The sequence below is a fragment of the Engraulis encrasicolus genome, chromosome 7 (assembly GCF_034702125.1).
Source record: "Engraulis encrasicolus isolate BLACKSEA-1 chromosome 7, IST_EnEncr_1.0, whole genome shotgun sequence".
NCBI classification, from domain to species: Eukaryota; Metazoa; Chordata; class Actinopteri; order Clupeiformes; family Engraulidae; genus Engraulis; species Engraulis encrasicolus.
In genome coordinates, this window is record NC_085863.1 from 37,238,574 (window position 1) to 37,246,381 (window position 7,808).

At 41.8% G+C, this 7,808-nt stretch overlaps 1 protein-coding gene across 2 annotated transcripts in view; it reads left to right on the forward strand.

Annotated features, from left to right (window-relative positions):
- Positions 1 to 4,701: 4,701 nt before the first annotated feature.
- Positions 4,702 to 7,808, forward strand: part of gnb2 (guanine nucleotide binding protein (G protein), beta polypeptide 2) — a 28,699-nt gene continuing 25,592 nt past the window's right edge. The window contains exon 1 of one of the 2 annotated variants that reach the window (XM_063203431.1): positions 4,702 to 5,741. The gene's annotated coding sequence lies outside the window, so the exon portion shown is untranslated. The remainder of the gene's footprint in view (positions 5,742 to 7,808) is intronic. The other variant, XM_063203430.1, reaches the window with a different exon arrangement.

Genomic DNA, 7,808 nt, shown 5'->3' on the forward strand with positions numbered 1-7,808 from the left:
TAATACTTTTTTATGGTGAAAATTTATGCACGCAAGAAAAAAGCAAAAAAAACAACATTCTCATTACTTTTTAGCTGAAAAATCATTATACTGCGCTCTGTTGTGGTAATACTGTCTACACCAAAACCACGGTGTCAATGGAGAAGTGCAGTATAATTCGCATTATACTGCGTTCTTGGCTAGTAACACGTAACCTCCTAAAACCAAAAAGCGCAGTATAATCAGTTTTTTGCGTTTTTTTCCGAAACGGGACCAAGTTGGGCCAAAAAAATTTAACACAAGAAAAAGAAGGTATTTTAAAGCCAATTTCCGGTCTAAACCCATTTTCGACCATTTTCAAGATACTGCGTTCTGATATTGTAGGGCAGTGTAGGCCTAACAGAGGCCAACTAGTAGAGTGTGGCGTGGAACATAAACCTCCCTCCCGAGGCCTCATACAATGCTGTAGCGTTGGAGTATCAGACTGGCCCTGTAGCTCTAGCTCAGCATTATCGTACAGTGCCTCCCATTGCTGAACTGATGCATTGATGAAGTGGCGAGTTTGCGGCCCAGAGGGGCACGGACTGCGCGGGAACACCTCTGTTACATGTGCATCATCACCTTTTAAAGCAGGGGGCCAAAATCAAAATCTGTAACGAATTTGAGGTCCGAACTCAATATTTACTTTTAAAAAATGGACTTAAATTGTGCATGCGCGCAGTCTTTCCCATCATATGTGGTAGTTCAGATGTGCCTGCACATCCTGAAGCACGCCCAATTTCATGTTCAATGCTTGTTACACCATACATGGTGTATGTGTATAACATCACTGTTTTAGAGCCAAAATGAATGGAAGTAGCCTGGTGAACCAGCGCCACTCGCTGGACGGCAAAATGTTTTGTCTACGGGTGGGTCTGGCCTCGCATAATGATTCAATGAAGCCAGAATGCCATGAATCTGGCAAACCAATTACAACGCAAAGATGTGTTTTGAATCAAAGCAGGCAGGGTTTTGAGGGAAGGTTGTTCTCATCAACAATCTTCGGATGTATTATGCATCGAGGCCAGACTAAATTAGACATCCACATTTAGTCTGGTTTATCAGGCTAGAATGGAAGTGGTGATAATGGGGCAGGGCCTTATGCTGACACTTGTAACTGCTTTGGTCCAAATGCACAAGTGATTAATTGTCATGACAGATTCCCGTTTTTGAGAGTGTAACAGACATTAAACTTGTTCACATGGGTGAGGAAAAAGCCTCAGGTCAAAACCTTTACCAGAGCCCTTTATGTTGGCTTCATGTGAACCCAAAGAATGAATAGCCAAAGAAATATTGTGTGCTCAAGAGGAGGAGGAAGTAAGCTGCTGTAAAATTTAATTTCATAAAAACCAGAGTATCCCTAAAGTACAGCACATAACACAAACTCTGGACGCTTTCGATGCAGAGTAAAGCTAATTCTAAAATGTAATTTACCCCTCTTGACATGGGTCAGAGTAGTTTAAAAAAAAACACACACAGTCGAGTTCAGGCCTCACGAAGGCTGTTCAGTTGTGTGTTTGTGTCTTTTTATGACCTTTACGCTTGTAAACGTTGTTTGTCCAGTCACCACAGCTGCTAGGTTAGCTATTAGTAGATGTCCGGTTGCGCTACACACAAAAAGAAGAAGTTACAATCTTTTGCTATCTTTTCAAATTCCATCCCCTCAAATGATCGAATGGTCCATAGTATCTGTCTGTCCCTTGCACTACCTCATTGTCTGTAAAATTATTGAGGTCATTGATGAAAATGTTGACTGCATTACATTTAACTGAAAATGTTATACAAAGCAAATTAACTGAGGGTATTGGTTATAGTCCCTGGAGCAATATGTGGTAAATACCTTGCTCCTAAGTACACCTTAGCGAACAGCCATGGATGACATTGAATTGAAACCCAAAACCTTGCAATCTTACACAGACAGTATATGTATCTATTTTGTCCATTAGATAACACATAAAACAAAGAGTTCTAGTTCCGGAGTTTTCACAAACGTACCTAGGTCTATCACAATGACGATTTAAAAAAAAAAAAGTGTACATGTCTTGTAAAACAGGATAAAAATATCCATTTTCAAAAATATCTGCTTATGTGGAACCATGGCTTAACTTAACATCAGGCCACAGTTGATCAGAGTGAGATGTATAAATGAGAAGAAGTGCTGTTACGTATGTAATTACAACACTAGTGGTATGATATTACAAAGTAGTAACCATGTAAAATCATACTACTTCTACTGTAATTACACCCACAGCAGTGCTAGTTCTAGTTTGTACCTCTAGTTTGTACATCTCTGCAGTTGAAAATGACTCTAGAGTGTCCGAGTGCTATTCTTGAGGTAGCAATGCCCTCTAGTGTTAATTATTTAAAATATCAAAATATAAATCCCTCTAGAATAGTATATAAGCCTCTGGATATGCTTGCTCCAACCAAGCATTATACTAAAATGTCCATGTCAGATGTGGACTGTTTGATTAAAGATGTTGATTGACATGGTTGTGGATTGCTGTGTTGCACTTGTGATCATTCATGACAGACTGATTAGATAGCTCAATACACACACGCACGCATGCACACACACACACAGAGAGAGAGAGAGAGAGAGAGAGAGAGAGAGAGAGAGAGAGAGAGAGAGAAAGATAGATACAAAGACTATAGGTCACTATGAATCAGAAGAGAGCATGCTCCTAAACACATACTGCAGAAAATAGTAAATGTACTTGTAGCCTACATGCAGCAGTGCAAGTCTACTTGTAGTGCTCATATCCATCCCTCTGCCCATACTGTGGCTGCTTCAGCCCCTGCATATTCTGTTGCTTAGCAACATATTCTGTGCTCCTCCAGTCCCTGATGGGCCTAAAGACAGGGCAGGTGGAGGAGACCATTCTCACCACTCACGTAGGGGAGGACACACTCATATCACAACCAGAGACGTATAAGGCAATGTTATGGATGTAATTACAAGACTAGCAATATGATATTACATGGTCTCAATTATATAATCATACTACTAGTCTGGTTACTAATAATATATAATCATATTACTACCAATTACATCCATAACATATCTTGGCCTACTGCTACTTCCCACTACTCCTCACAAAGCAACCAGCTCTCTGTGTGTGTGTGTGTGTGTGTGTGTGTGTGTGTGTGTGTGTGTGTGTGTGTGTGCGTGTGCGTGTGTGTGTGCGTGTGTGTGTGTGTGAGTGTGAGTGTGCGTGCATGCATGCGTGTGTGTGTAGGGCCTTTATGTGGTACATCTACACGGCTCTCATCTAGTGAATAGGCTAGAAGTTATTTTGAGTAAAACAAAAAGCAAAACTCCACAATACCGTATGTAGACCTACAAGTGCCTGGCTCCATCCCATTATCTAATCTCCCGTCCTCGACTTGTGCTTGCGACCTTGTGTTTTACTGCTGTCCCGCCTCTGTGGAGAAAACACTGACGTTTCCTCGCTGTCAGCCTATAGGCACAGTAACATCCCAGTTATGAATGAGAAAATGACCTTTGAACTACGCTTTTGCGAGATATTGAATTAAACTTCTGTCGTCAATGACGTCTTGTGATGTCATCACTCATCACGGGGCCACAGGCACAAGGGAGGGCAGGAGATTAGATATTGAAATGAGTCCAAATGTCTTAAATGTGTTCATTTCGGATTCCATATCCATTTCAGATGACTTTTCCCTGGGCCCAGCAAAAGCTGTCAGCGGCCCTGTCCATGGTGTTTTCCACAACAATTTGAAGATTTTTAGAATAATAATAAAAAAACTTCCAGTTGATCAGTCGGCAGAATATGGTATTTTTCAGAATATGGTATTTTTCCACCTTTGTGCTTTCCATGACAAACCCTCACCTCCCGGCTATTAGGATCCTTCATGAATGTAATTAAATAACTCATTATCAAAGCCTATCCCCTGAGCATTGGCCCCTAAGTTTCAGAAGGACTAAAAGCTCATCGCAATCAGTCAAGCGCGACATTTTAATTACAACTAATTCTGATAAGAATGAAATAAGGGAAATGCATGTGATTTATGTTGATTGCTGTTGGTCTGATCTCAGTGCGGGGTCAACGAGGGGGCATGCATTTCTGCTTATGAGTTTTCAATGAAGTTGTCATGCCAACTTTATTTACAAGTCATTAATATGTCGCATAAGCCAGAGGAAGACGGAGGGGAAGAGGTTTTTGGATAGCGTCCACAGTAGGCCTATTGTGTATTACAGTAAAGATTATCTTACAGCCTGGCCTACAGTCATCCTTCAGGGATGACTGGTGTAGTAACCAGCTTATTCTGTAAAGTACTTGTTTGATTGTAATAGCAAGCAATATAGGCCTATATATAATGCTTCTGAAATGCCTCCAGAGATCCATTTGGGTTAACATAGTTCTACTATAGGCATATAATAAAACAATGTTGAAAAACAATGTGTATAAGGCTATCCGATAAGGTCTTGATAATATGTGTAGCACTTTTCGCATTACAGAAATGTAGGCCTATATACTGTTTAGTAGCCTAGCCTGGAGTGCGTTTGAGAATTTCCTATTCGACTGCAGTATCAGTTTTGGCCACAATACCATAGCGCACGCAGCTTGCGGGAATTGTAAACGTCATGTGATTTAACAGAAATGAATACAAACTATTAGACTGTTTTCATAAATCCTTGAAGGGCGTGGAAGAAGACCGTCAAAGCTATTTTAGTTATTGTCCACGCTTGCGCACAGCGCAATCATCTACTTCTAATAACAATGTGCTTGAAGACAGCGCTAGATTTCTTTTGGCGACTTCGGTCTCATGCCATGTTGGTAGATTTGTAGTCAACTGGAGAACTTTATTCGTAAAACCAGTGAAGTTGTGTGCAAAAGGGGAACTTTGAAATGGTACAGTCTCGGGGAAAATGGGTGTGGTTGGTCGTGCATCTGAAATCTTACGTTTCCACGCAGTGTCCACTAGATATCATTTAGGGCATGGCTGGCATTTAAACGTGCCGTCAAAAAAAGAAAAAGGAAGGAAATGCTCATCGTAGTGTATCACGGAGTTATGTGACTGTGGTACTGTTGCACTGAAGGGTGGGTTTTGAAGTGGTGTCGTATAGGGTAGCCGTGTCGTTATGGCGATATTTTGATTTAGATTTGGCTTTGAAGCTCCAAAGCCAGAGTGCCTCTATACTTAATAATTCATTTCTGGGAAAGGAGGCGACGGTCATATTGCAACGATAAAACCCAGTGACGAGGGAGGAGGAAGAGAGCGTCAATCTAGGGAGGAAGGAAGCGAGGAGGATCACGAAAGCACAACTAAAGAGAAACAAATGCCTCGACACTTATACATCGTTGGCGAGCCCTTTGATGAAAACAGGAGGACATTAAGTGCCATTCCATAACTGTTTATCCATTTTTATTCTGAGAAGGCGAATCCATTCTGCGGGGGAGGAGGAAAGACCACATCAGAAGAAAAAAAATCATTGCGAGAAGATGCACAGTCAAGAGGAGCAATGGTAGCCCCGCATATATATTTGATGTTTTTGTGACATCTGGAAACAAGCTGCAAGGGATAAACGGAAGATAAGAAACATTGTACAGGGAGCTCCGAATAGCCCGCATTTAATTTAATCAGCATTTGTTTGGTGAAGAAGAGCAACTGGAAGCCTTCTGCGTCCCGTCTCAACAATCCAGCCCACAATCCTTCGACTGGGGGAACCGCTGCAAGCCAGCAAGATAAAAAAACAGGTATCCATCTATTTCTTGCATGCGCCTCCAGTTTGTGCATCATGGCTTTTATTGTAGGCCTACAGGCAGAAGTCGTTTTGGTCCATTGCGCGCAAGAAGTGAAATGAATCCTGGCTTATGCTCGACTACTTGTTGGCATTCGTTTTTTAATGAGAGAATAGGCCTTCAATATAGGCCACACACCAGTTTTGCGGTTTATGGATCGCCTGCCTACGATTCCCCCCCTCCTCGTTTGGATGAAGTATGGGCCACGGTACAGTGAAGAATAAGACCTCCCGTTTTAGATATGTCATGGATTGAAATATCCTGTGCCGAAATAAATGTAGACTACCTGTGCATTTAAGATGCCTTATTGGATCAGACATTACGAACGTCTGGTTGCGTTTAGCTGGTTAATGTAGCCTAAAAACCGTGGCCTCTGCATGACCATTCGGGCACCGCGTCCTCGCGCATTGACCATTGGAGCTTCAGAACGAACACCGTGTGGAATTCTGCAAATGAGCCTGCGTTTGTTCGTCATTGGCATAATGCCGTAAACATATGGTGGATTTAATTGTATCTTGTTGTCATCATGCGGCGCCTGGCCCAGAAATAACTCATGGAGAGCTGACCCTGTTTTCTTCCATTTTCATGCGCGCTTAAGCCTTGGCTAGTAAATGATCATATGTTGTTTGACAGGGTATTTGTTCACAATTAGCTTGAACTCCTTGAACCATTCCACCCAACCCCCTTAGCAGGGCCTAGCGTGGTCTGCTGATATATTAAGGCAAAGAGCCATATTGTAATGGGCTACACCTTTTTTTAACTACAGGTTAATAAGGTCAAATGATAGGCTATGGAATAGGCCTATCTACGGTACCTTTCCAATGATGTAGTGAAGATTTAGCCTACTGAACATTATGTGGGTTAAGTAGGCCCTGGCTACCTACCACTCGCCATTATATTTGGTCCTTTAGTATATCGAAGAATGTAACTTGTGCATACCCCTGACTCATGAACTATGGTTTACACATTAAGGAGCAACAGTGGGCCACAAGTGTCACAGATTTATGTTACCCATGTAGAAGGTGAAACAACTATTTGACATTTGGTCATCAAATTAAATTTAAGGAATGCCATATGTTTCCCCATTGATTATCCCTCCCTCAGAGATGTCCACCTTTTACTCCCCCTGTAGGCAAATACAATCTAGAAGGCACCACGTTCATTTTGCTACTCACAGTTTCTTCTAAGGGTTTGAAATTGAATGGACTATTATCTTTCATTAATTGGAACTATTCCTGTACTATTGGTCCCAAGGATGCCTGATGAAATGTGTCCTTTACAAGAAAGCCCCCATATGTTCTAATACTGAAAAAGCCATGTCCCGATAACCTAGCTGCTGAGGCTTGGAGCTGTTGAATGGCCTCCAGTGGAATGCTCATTGGCTATGGATGGAAACAAAAATGGAAACGTGCGTTCAAAATCCCCATGTTTTAGTGCCATAGTGACAGAGAGCATGAAGGCCTGGGAAACTGGAGAGGGTGCTTATTAGTCCCACTGTAATTGGAGACAGAGTGAAAATGTAAACCTCAAGCCAAGCCTGATGAATGAATGAGCTACTGTAAATTGTAGAGATGCATCGACACCGATACCTGTAATGAGTAAGCATCGCGGCCAATACCGATATCAGCCCCGATACTTACTCATAATACTAGGGCTGGGAATCGATCCAAATTTCCTGGATCGATTCGATTCCGATCCAGCAGGTCAGGATCCAATTCGAACCATGATCTGATCCGATTCGATATCAATCTTCTGTATTGCTGGGTTGTCATTTCAACCCATTTATGCCTAGAATTATAAGAACGGCTATAAAAATCTAAATATTCTCAGCCTTTGAAGCCCACACAAACATGAAATAGCATGGTAGCCTACATGAATGTGGAAGAGAGCTACAGGATGTGCTTGAGAAAATAGCGCCTATAATCATCTGCAAAAGATCGATCCACAGAGTTGTGAATCGATATCAAACTTTTCAAACATGAATCGATATTGGAACGCGATACGATCTTTTGAACCCAGCCC